The sequence below is a fragment of the Gossypium raimondii genome, chromosome 8 (genome assembly GCF_025698545.1).
Source record: "Gossypium raimondii isolate GPD5lz chromosome 8, ASM2569854v1, whole genome shotgun sequence".
NCBI classification, from domain to species: Eukaryota; Viridiplantae; Streptophyta; class Magnoliopsida; order Malvales; family Malvaceae; genus Gossypium; species Gossypium raimondii.
The window spans coordinates 59,300,753-59,317,564 of record NC_068572.1 but is presented as its reverse complement, the minus strand read 5'-3'; the positions used below and the strand labels follow the sequence as shown (position 1 = coordinate 59,317,564).

The 16,812-nt window shown below is 31.9% G+C and overlaps 1 long non-coding RNA gene across 1 annotated transcript; it reads right to left on the bottom strand.

Annotated features, from left to right (window-relative positions):
• Positions 1 to 10,722: 10,722 nt before the first annotated feature.
• On the bottom strand, positions 10,723 to 13,357 carry LOC128042941 (uncharacterized). Its single transcript, XR_008198555.1, has 3 exons — positions 13,282 to 13,357; positions 12,138 to 12,222; positions 10,723 to 11,344 (listed from the first exon to the last, which is right to left on the bottom strand). It is a non-coding gene; the product is annotated as an uncharacterized LOC128042941 (long non-coding RNA).
• Positions 13,358 to 16,812: the final 3,455 nt, after the last annotated feature.

Below are 16,812 nucleotides of genomic sequence, written 5' to 3'. Positions count from 1 at the left end.
TGATTTTTCCTAGAGCGCTGGGGTACATAGACGAAACAGTTACAGATTTGTTTGATCGACTGGATAAGAGAGTCACACCTATTCCAGCCATACATGAAGACAACTGAAAAGGGACATTTTTAAATATTCGCCCTTATAAACCTGGGAGTGTTCTAAATAATGGGACTGCAGAAGGGACCCCTGTAGTATTTAGAGCTTACTTAGAATAATATTCAGAACACACTTGTTGCTTTTAGCCTAGAAGCAATAAGAACTCGTTTATGAAATAAGCTCATGTCTGAACGTCATAATACATTTGTGCTCATTTTTAAGTCAATATTCTTTCATCATTATGAATAATCATTTTTGATTCTTTTCTATTTTCTTCCAAATCATTCTTTCATTCCTTCATAGTTATATTGTACAAATAATTATTCATAAATTCATACATTCTTTGTATATTCTTTTGTACCCACAATAGGTCTCTAGATATCAATGACATGAGTGACGCTGATACAGACTCAGAATCTTTTTTTGAGCGAGACATGTGTTTAGAGGGATCTCATGACTTTAAAGATGACATAGATTATAGCCTATTTTCGGACTTGTTAAGGATGATAGAACAAGTCGAGAAACAGATCCTGCCTTACAAGGAATCAAATGGAAATTGTGAGCTTAAGAGAAGAGAAAGAGGTGAAGATCGGAGCCTGTATCACCGCAGAGACAAAGCAAGACAACATTGAATTATTCTAAGAATTCAAAGATGTTTTCGCACTGTAACGACCCAAAATTCGTGGGCACCGGAAAAGTACATTATCGGGCCTCTGTCTTAGTAAACTGAGTCATAAATAATTATTAGAAGTAATAATGAGTTTAATTATAGATTAAAAGAAAATAATAGGGACTAAAATGGCAATTAAGCCGTTTAGCATAGTTGAGGCGGCATAAAGGAATAGAATTTAAGATTTTTATTTGTCTAAGCATATATAATTAATGATATTAAAATATAATTTATATTATATGAATATATGATAATTAAATTATAATGATATTATATTATTAAGTAAATTAAAAATATGTTAATTGTATGGATATGATAAAATACATGTGTAATATGTGAATATATATATTTATATATACATTTGTATTAAAATTTTTTATTTGCTTAAAATTTAAGTAAAAGATATTTATAATATTAATTAATATTATTATCATGATATTGTATTTGTGCCAAATGTATGATGATTAAATAATACATGTGTAAAAGATAAATGTATATACAATTGTAATATTTTTATTTGTATATTTAATAGATATTTATTATTTTAAAGATATTTATTAGATAAATAATTAAATTATTTTTATTTTTATATTGTGAGATGTTAAAATAGGACAAGTGTATGGTGATGATTTAATGTAAGTGTATTAATATAACACATACATTTGTAATACTTATAATTAATTAACTAAACATAAAGTAAAATAAAAGAAACAAAAAGAAACAAAAGAAGAACAGAAAAGAAACAGAGAAAGAGACGAAACAGGGGAGAAACAGGGAGAAAGAAAGAAAGAAAAGAAAAAGGAAAATAGGGTTTTTAAAGCTTAGAGTTTAATTTGGTAAGTCAATTAAGCCCTTTTCTTTTAATTTTGATATTTTAGAAGTTTTAAAACAAAGTTTTGTTTAAAATAAGTTTAGGTTTTGGAAGTTAATAGATTTTTGAGTAGGGTTTATGTTGAAAAAATGATGGAATTGAGGGTTTAATTGATAGGAATTTTGTTTGGAATTGAATAAAGGATTGAATTGTAAACTAAATTATAAGTTTTGAATTTTAGGGATTAAATTGAAATAAATTAGAAATTATGAAAATATGATAAAAATTAGATAGTTTAATGTGAGTTTGGCAAGAAATTGAGTAGTAAAAGGTATGAATTGAGAAAGAAAATATATAGGTTTTGTTAGGATTAAATTGAAATTAAAGTAAAAGTTAGATAAAAATTTCAGCAGTTAAATTATATTATATTAATGATTATGAAAATTATCTTAATTTTTTTCCTAGCTAATATCGCACCCGAGGCATCCACGAAGAAAGGAAAATAAAAAGTGGACGAGGAATAGACACGAGAATCACGGTTTGTATCACTATAATTCAAATTTTATTATTATTAAGTGTTTAAATTGCTAATTATGTGTGGTAAGTATTTTAAGGTAAGTGTTTAATAAATGATAAATTTATAATGTGATATTGAAATTGAAACCGACATCGAATCAATTACGGATCTTGGATATTGTTTTGAGTAATTGAGTGAAGTGTGAAGATCTTGAATATTATATGTATAATGCATTAAATTGTGAAATTACTGAAATAATGAATTACTACAATACTGTGAAATTGATTGAAATAAGGAATTTATAATCGATACTGAACTAAGATGAAAATTGTATTGAAAAGTGAATTAAATACCCTATTAACTAGTCGGGCTAGTCGGATATAGTTGGCATGCCATAGGATATGGAAGAGTACGGGGTATTTGCTGGCTTACTGATTAGGCACTTATGTGTCGACTACTGTTATTGTTACTGTAATAGCCCGATTTTGGGTCTAGTCAGAACAGTGGTTTTGGGACCACAAATCCGACGAGTAAAAATGTAATGGCCTAAATTTTTAGAGGTGTCGGAACGGTGATTCGAGATCGCTAAACTCGACAAATGGGCAGAAAATATTATTAATTTAGTGAGTATAAGTTAAATGTGAAGTTAGGAAAATTTTTGAAATAGTGAATAGTACACTAGAAATAAATATTAAAATAATTAGAATCGAAAATGAGGTATCTAGACCTCGGGATTTCAAACCGAGCCATAAATATTTTTATAAATATTTATGTAGTGTTAAAAGTTAGTATTAAAGTTTAGTTAAGAAATTTTAAAGTTCCGATAATTAATTGAACAAAAAGGACTAAATTGTAACAAATGTAAAATTATGGGAAATGATTAAATAGCTTAAATAATAAAAGGAAGAGGGTTTGAAAGGCAAATAGACCCAAGGTCTATTTGGGCTGAACGGCAAAGGCATGAAATCAGCAACAAAGTAAGGAGAATTAAGGGCAAAATTGGAATATTGCAAAATTTACTTAATAAAGTTAGGACCAAAGTGGAATTATCTAGATTTCTCTTTATTTTTCTGCTTTCTCATCAGAAAAAACACCATAGAAGGGTTTCCTTAAGCTGGTTCTTCCTATTTTTACTGTAGGTAAGTTCAATTCTTGATTATTTCTTGAAAATTTTATGTTTTTGTGACTTTTACAACTAGGCCCACTTGTTGAATTCATTAGTTTTTGATTCTATGAAAGAAGTTGAAAGTTGATATGAATATGTGCTGGAAGTATATGATGATTTAGCATGGAATTAGAGCTTTAAATTGTTCATATGCTGATTTTATTGAAAGAATTGAATAGAAAGTGAATGTTTGGGACCTAATAGTAAAAGAGTTTGAAGATAGAGTTATATGTGGAAATTCTGAATTTCAATAGTTTTGTAACAACTTATAATGTCTAGGTAAACTATTAATTAAGAAAATTAGATTAATTGAGGGGTTAATTAAGAAAGGACCGAATTGTATAAATTGTGAAATTTGGGGCAAAATGGAAATCAACATTTTGCACTAAAGCATTTTTGGACAGCAGCTAGTCTAACTTGGAAAAATCACAAAAAATTGTGGGAATTGAATTATAGGATGAATAAAATATGAAATTAAATCTTGTTGAGTCTAATTTCTCATAGAAGAAACGGTGTAAGTAATGGAATTGTAAATTTTGAGATATTTGAAGTTTAGTTAGACCGAGTCAGAATAAGTTCGGAATCCCCTGTTTTGACTTTGGAAAATTTTTGAAAATTGTAAAAAAATAATTATGAGTTATAGTTTATATTCTTAGAATCCTTAATGAGTCTATTTTCAAAATAAATAAACGGAAACATCATCCGAATTCTGTACAATGAGATAATTAATTTTTAGTGAAGAGAGGTCAGAACTGTCAGACAGCGAAACAGGGGAAACTTTAAAGAATAAAATATACTATTTGGCTAAACCAAAATTCTGAAATTTTATGGTAAGAATATATGTTAATCTAGTTTCAGGGAAAATTTACGGATCTTAATTTTAAGTTCTGTAGCTCCAGGGAAAAATAGTTTAGTGACTCTAACTCAGACGGACATCTTGAATTTTACATACAAGAAAATAGTGAAAGTACGAATAATGTTGTTTAAATGTGTTATACACATTAAGGATGAGGAATGGAGAGGAGGTGGAGGAAAATTGAGAAATATATAATTGGTCATATGTTTGATTATAACTAATAAACGATGAAATATGAATGATGCTTATATTTGTGTATTATTGGTCATGGTTTAAGCTCATGTGTGAAAATAAAATTTCATAGTATGTGCGTATGGTATATTCGGTATATGATTTGGCATGAAATAATGTCATGAATGGTTTATCATGTGGTTAGCTCCAAAAAGAGTTATGTTTAAATACACTAGCTTGCAACTATGGTTGAATGATATGTTTATATCTTGTGTGATGTGCATAGGAACCAATGTGGAAAGATAATGAAATAGTAAGTTCATATGGCCGAAATTTAATGATTAAATGTTAATTTCATGAATTATATATCATATGATGAAATATATATTTATTGTTGAAATGAGAATAGAATAAAAATGTGAAAATTGAATAAATGATCAAATTAAGCGGAACGCCGGATTTGAGTACTTCTGATCAAGTGACAAAGTGATAAGTGGTAGCTTTAGCTACACTTATCTGATCAAGTGACAAAGTGATGAGTGGTAGCTTTAGCTACACTTATCTGATCAAGTGACAAAGTGATAAGTGGTAGCTTTAGCTTATCTGATCAAGTGACAAAGTGATAAGTGGTAGCCTAGCTACACTTATCTGATCAAGTGACAAAGTGATAAGTTGTAGCCTAGCTACACTTATCTGATCAAGTGACAAAGTGATAAGTGGTAGCTTTAGCTACACTTATCTGATCAAGTGACAAAGTGATAAGTGGTAGCCTAGCTACACTTATCTGATCAGGGACAAGTGATAAGTGATCATACGTAAGACCATAGTTATACTATGGCCAAGAGGAAGTGAAGTATTCAATTTTCCATAACCGTTCCCTAATTTGATTAAGGATGGTAAGTGATAAATGAGCCCAAAAGAATTAAAGCAAATGGATAAGTGGTTGTGTATTTATAACAGGATGATGTTGTTATTTAAGCTAAAGTGATATTTTCATTGCAAAATTGAGAATTTCATAAATGTGTTATTGAATGGTATAATCGATAAACATTGAGATAAATGGTTTACATATTAGTGTTGAACTTAATGTCATTGAATTGTACGTGAATTAAATGGAAATTGCTAGTGATATGATTTAAATTGTGAGCATGAGAAATTGCAAATTGAATGAAATGGAAATGAAGCATTGAATTGCATGAGTATGTATCGGGTCTCGTAGGCCCTAATTATTATGATTATAATATTTTGAGGATATATTGTGAAAAGTTATAGAAGCATGTTAATTATTTTGAAAGTTTTAATTTAGATGAAATTTTTAATTTAGATGAAATTTTATAACTCGGTTTAATACGTTTACAAGTGCATGTGTTTTGGTAATGCCTCGTACCTTATTCCGGTGTTAGATACGGGTAATGGGTGTTACAGTTACTGATTCGGCACTTTGTGTGTCGAATCTTTATTTATTCTATCGTTATAGATTTAGCACTTTGTGTGTTGAAATCATCCTTTATTACTGCTAATTCATCGACATCGTTCTTGGTGTGTTTGGTTGGAATTCGTGTATCCGCCGAGTCCGAGTCAAGTTAATAGGGGCAAATGAAATAAATTTACTGATAAAAATTAAACTGAATAATGTGACATATGTGAAAAGTGAGAATTGAAGTAAAGAAATAAGAATGGTATTTATATATAATTAATTGATAATATAAAAAGATTGAATTTTTCATTAAGTAATGTTAATTGTAATGAAAAAGTATGTGTGTGATTTAATGTATTTAATTATAAATTGAATTATAGTGATACCACTGAGTATATGCATACTCAGCGTACGGTTGTTTCCGTGCGCAGGTTGTAGAAGTCTAGTACTAAACCAGCATCGAAAGCCAGCCCGACTTCAGCAAACTTTTGGTGATGTATATTTTCTTTTGGTAATGTGACATGTACATACACTACACCAAAAGAGGGCTTTAGCGGCATTTTTTGTGGCGTTTGTAGGTAAAACGCCTCTAAAAATCAGGCATTAGCGGCGTTAATCCTAAAACGCCGGTAAAGATCCCGTAATAGCGGCGCTTCTAGGAAAATGCCGCAAAAGAGCATCTTTAGTGGCGATTTTAAACAAAAACGCCGTAATAAATCTGACAAAACGCATCGTTTAATATTCAGGAATAGTGGCAGTAGCGGCGCATTCTAAAAACGCCACTATAGAGCAGAATTAGCGGCGTTTTTTTGTAAGCGCTACAAAAAATGTTAAACAATACGCAGCGTACAATATTGAGCTATAGTACAATTAGTGGCGCTTCCCTAGAAACGCCGCTGAAGCATAACATTAGTGGCGCTAAAGTACAAGCGCCACAAAATATGTGAATAAAAAACGCAGCGTTTGGAAATGAGGCATAGATCCAATAGTGGCGCTTTTGTAAAACGCCGCAAAAGAGCATCATTAGTGGCGATTTTAAACAAAAAAGCCGTAATAAATCTGACAAAACGCATCGTTTAATATTCAAGAATACTGGCAGTAGCGGCGCATTCTAAAAACGCCACTATAGAGCAGAATTAGCGGCGTTTGTTTGTAAGCGCCACAAAAAATGTTAAACTATACGCAGCGTACAATATTGAGCTATAGTACAATTAGTGGCGCTTCCAAAGAAACGCCGCTGAATCACAGCATTAGCGGCGCTAAAGTACAAGCGCCACAAAATATGTGAATCAAAACGCAGCGTTTAAAAATGAGGCATAGATCCAATAGTGGCGCTTCAGTAAAACACCGCTATAGGCTGCTATTAGCGGCGCGCAATCGAAAAACGCCGGAAATTTTGAAAACGAAACATAACGTTTCGTATTGAGCTATAGCGCATTTAGCGGCGCTTAGCTAAAAACGCCGTTATTTATCAGCTTTTCGTGGCGCTATTCCTTAATCGCCGTAAATATTCTGAAGAAAACGCATCGTTCGGGATTGACTTATAAAGGCATTAGTGGCGCTTACCAGAAAACGCCGCTATATCCCCTATATAGTGGCGTTTAACGAAAAAACGCCGAAATTTTTTAAACCAAAACTCAACGTTTCGTCTTGATCTATAGCGCCTTTAGTGGCGCTAACCCATAAACGCCGCTATAGATTAGCTTTTAGTGGCGCTTCTGCTTAAGCGCCGCAAAAAGTTTGACCAAAACGCATCGTTTCGGCTTCACGTATCGATTCATTAGCGGCGCTTATTTTGAAACGCTGCTATAGAGTAACTTTTAGTGGCGCTTTATATTAAAAACGCCGCAAGAAACTTAATTTATTTTTCCATTACTTTAGGATTTATTTTTGCTATAAAGTTTTAGGGTTTATGGTATATATACTATTTTTTATTTTGGGCTAGGGATTGAAGGTTTGATGTTTGAGGTTTAAAGATATATATATACTACTATTTGAAACTAATTAAAGAATAACATTTTTATTTTACTGGGATCCATGCCACGTTGTAAGCACACCTATATTAAATAATTAAATAATATAAAATATATGTTCTGTACTAAACTAACATATTGGCCACCCGAATTTCCAAAGATATGGTTTAGGATTATGGTTTATGACTTACGGCTTTAGGGGTTTGGCTAACTTTAGGGTTTAAAGTTTATGATTTGGTGGTTGTTGTTTGTGGTTTACGAGTTTAATGTTTATGGTTAATTTAGGGTTTAAGATCTGTGGTTAATGTCTACGATATAATGTGGTTTGGATTTTATGGTAATTTGGTGGTTTGACGTTTTATGGTTAATTGACAAGTTAGGGTTTAAGTTTTAAGGTTTGGGGTTTGGGGTTTAGGGTTAAGGGTATAGTTTGGGGTTTAGGTTTTACAATTAATTAATTAAGGCTTACAGTATAGTGGTTTATAGTTTGGGGTTTGATGGTTACGGATAAATAATATGGTTGATGATTTTAGGGTTTCAGATTGGGGCTAGCTTTTAACAATTAATTAAGCGCTTTTGTGTTTAATCTTGGATATTCTAGATTAATATAAATGATAATAATATAAATATAAATTAATATTTTAAAAATATATCAAAATGGGTTAAATCCCAAAATATAATACTTGATTCATTATGTACATTTGTATAATAATAAATATGAACTAGAAAAGCAAAAGAAAAATTATAACAATTTAGTCTAAAATATTAAAATTTAATTACGTATATAAAAGTAAACTTTTAGTAGTGTACAAAGGTTTTAATAAATAATAAATTATTATTATTGTATTATCATTGTCAAAAGTAATTAAAAGATACAATTAAGAAATAAATAAATAATTAAAAGATGTGAGATTTAGCGGCGTTTTCAGCAAAAACGCTGTAAAAAGTTATTAAATATTGGGTGAAAACGGTGTACTTTTGTTTGACAATTGAATGGCTTTTGCGGCGCAAGTGTAGAAACGCCACTAAAATTTCCGATTTTAGATAAAACGGTGTCGTTTTATCTGCCACATTAACAGCATTAGTGGCGCTATGTTAAAAACGCCGCAATAGTTCATCCCCATTACTCCCAACACTTAGCCGAAATTCTCCCCAAATTTCTCCCCAAAATTTCCCCCGATTTTTCCCCCAAAAATCCCCCAATTCTAGAACCCTAGGCTGCTGCGCCCCAACCATCTCCGCTACATTGCTCGTCGACGCTTCTGTTGTCGCTCGTCAACCGTCGTCCGTCACAGTCCTGTACCACCGCAGTCCTCTGCCGTCGCTAGGTTCCTGCTAGCTTGCTGCCTCTTTCGCTGCATAAGTCGTCTATTCTTTGGCGTGGAAGGTATGTTGTATCTGCTGTTGTAATGTTGTATCTGCATAATTTCGAGACTCAAAAAGCCAAGGAATCCATTTCATGGAAGAGGCGGTTTTATTTTCTTCTGATTCTTTGTATGTTGTTGTATGTTGTATTTGCTATTTTCTTTGTTGCTTTGTAAATCAACATTAATGCTGTTGTTACACTTCTATTATAACCTTTGCAGATAATCATGTAGAAATAAGTTTGAAGATAAATAAGTTTGAAAATGATGAAAAGACCTTAGTGGTAAACTTGTAGAAATAAAAAAGAAAAGCATGCAACTTTAGAATCCAGGGTTTTTATGCTTTTATATTAGATTTAGATTTATTTTTTATCTGCAAACAAAGTCAGCAAACATAAACTGCAGATAAAATGCGTTTCTTTTGTAGTCAAACTCCTCTCGACCTATGTCACCACATATATCACAAACTTTGACCTGATTATCAGATACAACAATTAATAACAGAAGGCCAACTCTTTTGAACAGCAAAAATAAAGCAATAAAGAAAATGAAGTTCATCATTTGCACGGGTCTTGTGCCTGTAAAGATAATTGGAAGCCAAGAAAAGAGAACCAACATTTAGAAGGTACCACCATTATAATTAATGGACAGTAAGAAACTTATGAAAATTTTCCTCAGGCAACTATTCTTAAAATGAGATATATGTATCCAAGTGGCAACATTAAAATATATTCTATCTCATGCTTTGTCAAGCCAAAAAAAACCTATTGTCAATATACAAAGCTTTTTCATCATCTTTTCAGACCATCTAGAAGATTTAATAGTAGATTTTGTCATGCAAAGGTCTATTGTAAGGATGGCTAACATAAGACGTTAACTGGAATAGCATTTTACGTAAATCATACTCAATGCTGTTTGGTGCATCACTACAAGCAGCAGCATGCTGTGATCCAATATTAGTTTCCTCCATATTAATTTCCTTAGCCACTGTAGTGAACTTTAGTTCAGCTGTTTGCTCTCTTTCATTTGTTCTAGTATCAACTTCCATAGATTCAGCATAGTTATGTCCATCACCGATCTGACTGCCAACCTGTACAGCACCTGTTCTGGCAAAAGATGATTGGACTTGTATTTGCAACTTGGTTTTATGTTAATGATTAATAATCTTTTACATACAAATAGAATTGTATATTTATTTATATTTTCTATTAAAATAAAAATATACTTTTTCGAAATATATTTATTTTGTAATGGCAATTCAAAGTATTATTTCTTTAATAAAAAAATTGTTTTCATAAATATAAACAAATTAATTATATCTTGTAATGTGAAGTCAATGTTATTTTTTTCTGACATAATTTGTTCTTTGAATTAATAAAAGCTACAAAATATATATCATATCGTAACGATATTTGAATTATCCGAGATTAAAGCTACAAAAGTATACTTTAAATGAAATGTATTCAAGGTTATATTTTAAAACATCTTTGATATATATATTTATATACAGCTTTAATATATTTATTAAAATTTTACATATACTTGAAAAATTTATCAATCATATCATAATTTACATACATAACACATAGCCTACATGACTTACTTAATACACAACTTAAATAATTTAAATAACTTACATAATACATAACTTACATTCATAACTTACATAAACTTATATGTTACCTTACATAATACATAACTTATATTTATGATTTTATATAAACTTACATAATATATAGCATACATAACTTACATAATACATAACAACTTACAACTTACATAACTTACATTATTTGATAAGTTATAGAAGTTACATAAAACATAACTTACAACTTACATAACATACATTAATATTATAACTTACATAAGTTACATAATACATAACTTACCACTGAACAACTTACCCTTGTAATTTCTGGTGAAAATCAGACTTCAAGAAATAAGAAATGGACCGGTCTTGGATGAATTTGTCAAGGGTAAGCGACGGTTATCGAAATGGAGTGCAGACTTTTCTTGTAATACCCCCTACCCGTATTCGTCGCCGAAATAGAGTATGAGGCATTACCAGATTTTACCGAATTTTTTTTTTCAAGATAGATTTATCATATTCATAAGATAATTTCATCACATACCAAAACCAAAATTTGTTAGCCATACCAATGGCTAACCATACATTCATTTCACATTAACATCTAATTTACTAGCTTATACATGCCATTGATTTCCAAAATAAAGTTCCTTTATGTACCGAGATCTCGAGATTGATAGTGTGATGTGTCTCCACCAAATCCGACCTCCGAGCTCTTAACTCTACAAACAGGGAAAAGAAAGCGGGTAAGCACTTTGTGCTTAGTAAGTTCATGCAACAGGAATTATACTTACCATACTTATACATCCATCATTTAATAACACAAGCACACATCCAATTCACATAAACATATACCTATCACATAAAAACACAACCTCATACAAATTCATTACAAAGATAAATGATTGATGAGCTCATCAATTCCATGATTTCCATTTCCTTGTTATTTTTCCATATTTATCCCGTTGAACTACTTGGAATTTCGATGGATATTCAGGGGTACACCTAAGTGTAAAAATCCGGGTCCGTCAATTCATATTCATGTGTGCAAATTTCCATTTCAGAGAGCACACTCCCGCGAACCTCATCCTTACAATGGGATTACCACCCGAGCTAAATCTCAGTAATATAAACTCACGAGTATTGTCGGGATTACCACCAAAGCTAAATCCCGCAACGACAATTACTCTAATGAGCTTGGATCTAAATTACCAGTCCAGGCTAAATTCAGACCCTAATTCGGATTACCCGTCCGGGCTAAATCTATTTTCCACATATTCTTCGGGAGGGCTATATCAGGATAGGATCACCCGTCCGGGCTAGATCTTTTTTACCGTCAATTCCTTTTCAGAGATCCATCGAATTTTCCTTTCATTCAACTAGGATTTATTTCCTCTTTTCATCAAGAATATCAATACTTCATCAATTATCATACAATAAACATCCAACTCATTTTCACATCAATAACAAACATTTCAAGCATTTAAGAAGATAATTCAAGTTACACGAACTTACCTCGACACTTGTTCGTAACCAAAAATCTACTAATCCCGAACTTTTTCTTTTCCTCGATCTTGCTTCGTATTTGAATTTTCTGGATCTAAATAAATAAATTTAATCATTAATCTAATACATTTCATGTTCATATGTAACTTTCTCTACAATTCCATTATTATTTATAGTGCATTCAAAGCTGCCTCACTGAGTCACAGTCACTAAATTATTTATATCTTGAGCTACAGAACTCTAAATTAAGATCCGTTAATTTTTCCTGAAATTAGACTCACATATCTTCTTACCATAAAAATTTCAGAATTTTTGGTTTATCCAATAAGTACAGTTTATTCTTTAAAGTTTTCCCCTGTTTTACTGTATGATAGTTCTGACCCCTCTTCACTAAAAATTAATTATCTCACTGTACAGAATTAGGATGATGCTTTCGTTTATTTCTTCAGAAAATAGACTCATTAAGGATTCTAAGCATATAAATTATAACTCATAATCATTTTTGTACAATTTTTAATGATTTTCCAAAGTCAGAACAGGGGAACCCGAATTCATTCTGATCTTGTCTCACATAATCTATTATATCTCATGATTTACAATTCCATTGCTTACACCGTTTCTTTTATAAGAAACTAGACTCAATAAGATTTAATTTCATATTTTATTCACCCTCTAATTCGATCTCTACAATTTTTGGTGATTTTTCAAAGTCAGAGTACTGCTGCTGTCCAAAACTGTTTTAGTACATGGTGTTAATTACCATTTTTCCCTTAAACTTTCAACAATGATAATTTCGTCCCTGCTCAATTAACCTCTCAATTGAGCTGATTTTTCTCAATCAACACTTTATTATATCACTTTAAACTACCTTATAACCTTTGGAAATCAGAATTTCAGCACTAAACTTTAATTCCAAACTTTTTCACAATTAGGTCTTACAAATCAATTTCTATTGGAATTACCTAATAAAATCATCTCACAAACAAATTAAAGCTTCAATTTCATCCTATTTCATCATAAAATTCCAGCACATATTCATAGAAACTTTCAAATTCATTCATAAAATCAAAAACTAATGAATTTAGTAATAGGACCTAGTTGTAAAAGTCTTAGAAACACAAAAATTACAAGAAAAAGGCAAGAATTAACTCACTTGGTGCAAAAATTATGAAAAACCAGCTTGAAGAAACCCTTAGGACGTTTTTTGGCTGATGGGAATGCAGAGAAATAAAGAGGAATCTAGATAATTCCACCTTAGTCCTAACTTTTAAAGCAAATTTTGTAATATTCCAATTTTACCCTTATTTCTTCAATTCTCCTGATTTTTCTCAGCGTATGCCGCCCAAAATATCTCCTTTTGGGTTATTTGCAATTTATGTCCCTCCTCATTTCACAATTGAGCTATTTAATCCCTCTAGTAACTTTTACACATTTTTCAATTTAGTCCTTTTTACTTAATTGACTACCCAAACATTAAAATTTTCTAACGAAATTTTAATACCATATTACTAACACTTCATAAATATTTATAAAAATATTTTTGACTCGGTTTTCCGAGATCAAAGTCTCGATATCTTATTTTTACCTAATTTCTTCAATAATTTCTTTTTCTAACTAACCGCTTAATCAGTAAAATTTTTCTATCGATATTTTCATACAATTTTTCCTATCATATCAATATTCATGCAAAAATATTAAAATAAATTTCTCTTTAAATTGGATTTGTGGTAACGAAACAACTATTCCGATAATTTTGAATTTGGGCCATTATATTTCTAAATTTTGCATTTCAACATGCAAGCCAAGAGAACATGATTCTTTGCCCGTGTAATAAGTGTGTCAACATAAACTGGCATTCTCGTGAAGTTGTATACGAGCATCTAATTGTTGATGGGTTTATTCGGGGTTATAAACAATAGCTTTTTCATGGAGAATGCCCGCGTAGTACTTCCTCTTCAAGGATGGATGTATCCTATGATAGTACTGCTTACCATCAGTCTTTTAGAGGGGATGACATGGAAGAGATGTTGCGGGAAGCATTTAATATTCATAGTCATGGTTTACAGTCGTTCCCACCCGACTTTGTGCCATCTTATGATTGTAATCTCGATGGAAATGCTTTTACCGAACCCGGAAGAAGTGTACATCATGAAGAGCCGAATGGAGAAGCGGCAAAGTTCTACGCGCTACTTAATGACATGAACGAAGAACTGTATGAGGGATCAAAATTCTCAAAATTGTCTTTCTATATTCGTCTTTTTCAGTTAAAATGTTTGGGAGGGTGGAACGGGAACTCTTTGACAATGCTGTTAGAGTTTTTGAGAGAAATGTTTCCGTTTGCAAAAATCCCTCAATCATGCAAAGATATGAAGAAAATGATAAAAGATTTAGGTTTTGGAGAAGCAATCGGCAAAGTGGAAATTGCATAATTAGATGGTTTTTCGTGGGTACAAGCACATCGGTATGTTCTGTTTCACCACGAATCAATGGAACCTTTACGCAAGTAAGTTCTACAAATTTGATAAATATTCATCAATTAAAAATTGTTTATCTTCTAACAAGCTGAACATATTTTTTACATAGTGAGTACAAACAAATACTGAGATCTCGTGCGCGCTCCCGAAGAACAATTTGGAGACATTAATAAGTTGTTCACAGAATCTTTCCATGAATGGTTAACCCAAACGGTATGCAATTGTAGCTTTCATCGACATATAATTGTAATATTCTCTCATAACATCGCTAATTACTCAGTTGACTTTCCATACAATAGGTTTGGAGTGGGAAGAACGTGACCGACGAAGTTAAATGGCTTTCTCAAGGTCCAGATCGGGTGTTTAAAATATATAGTGCGTTTGTCATTAACGGATTCAGATTTCATACAAAATATCGCGAGAGATTGAGGAGAACGCAAAATTGTGGAATAGTTGTTAATTCCTCAATTACTAGTTATGCTAGTGCTAGGGACAACAATCCTGTCAAGGGAAATGTAGAATATTTCAGACTTCTTACTGATATAATTGAGTTGGATTACTACGAAAAATGGAAAGTTGTCTTATTTCGAGGTGATTGGGCCAATGTTAATACTGGTCGTGGAATTAAGCAAGATCAATTTGGTTTCACAATGGTGAACTTCAATTGCTTGATTCATACAGGACAACAATTGATTGATGAGCCGTACATATTTTCTTCTCAAGTCAAACAAGTATTTTACTCAAAAGATCCAATTGATGAGGATTGGTACGTTGTACTCCGTAGCATCCCTAAGGATTTGTTTGACATAGGCAGTGGAAGTAGAGATGGCATTGACGACAGAACAGAAACTTTGCCATTTCCAGAACAAAACTTAAACGAAAACATCCCTAGTACTAGTACACAGTCAATGGGTCCGCCAGGATACGGATGAAGATATTTATGGATTATAATATCGTAAGCTTTTACGATTATTTAATTATATGTAATATCATATCATAATATTGGTCTTACTATATATTTCAACTATTTTAAACATATTATTACTGTTGTAATTGTATATTAAGTTTTCAACTAATTTATTTGTATTGCAGATAAAATGCCTAGAAGACCCGTGCGAGCGCACCGCATTGTTCAAGATACTCCAAACTCGAACGAAACAAACAGCACTGAACAACAAACTGCTGTTGGATCTTCAAATGTTCCGGTCACACATGACGAACCTATAGAAGCTGAAAGTAATTTAACTTCTAACTTACATGTGTGTTGACTTATTATTTATTTTATTTTTTACATTTCTTATATTACAATACTTTTATTTTCTAGCTGAAACTGTCGGGACGCGGAGAGTTCGCGGACGTACTCTACTGAGGGATTTATACGATCTAGATCCAATCGAGCGTGTCTAAGTATCCAGTAATAGCTTTGGTCAGCCTGTTGGATCAGAAGCTCGCGTTTTAGCAGGATACATGGGCATTCTATCACGGAATCCAAATATATTGCCAATTAACTTCGAGTCATTGCATAAAGTGCCCGAGAGTAACAGGAACCAAGCTCTCGATAGCATTAAGGTAACAAAACGTGTATGTCATTTATAATACTTGGGTTTAAGTTTCGTTTACATTTCCTTTCTTAAGTTAAAAACAAAACGTGTTTTTTGTAGGCGAGATTTGCTCTAGAGGTCTCCGATGCTTATCTAAAGAAGACATTAGGAAAAAGGTGGAGAGACCATAAGAGCACATTAAAGAAATACTATTTTAAGAAAAAAACAACACTCGACGAGAAATTACAAAATGTCCCGCCGGGAATGCTTAGGTACCAGTGGGAAGAGGTCGTTAGATTTTGGACTTCGAAGAAAGGAGAGGTATGTGTTACTACAAAAATCTTGTAATTATTTTGGTTTATAGTATTTAATAATGAACGTACTAATAATTTCATAACGTAGGATCGTGAACGAGTTGGAACAAGTAGTAGGGAGAAACAAAAATTCACGCACACAGCTGGGTCGAGAAGTTTTGCATGTGTAGCTCACGCCGAGGTAAGTAGGATTTATATGGTACTGGAAGATATTTATTACTTTATATCAAATAATATTTTTACTATTTTATTGTAGGAAGTGCTGTCGGGTCAAAAAGTTGGACGCCTTCAACTTTTTGACATTACACATAGGAAGAAAGATGGAAACCCTATGACTCCTGAAGCTGCAGAAATT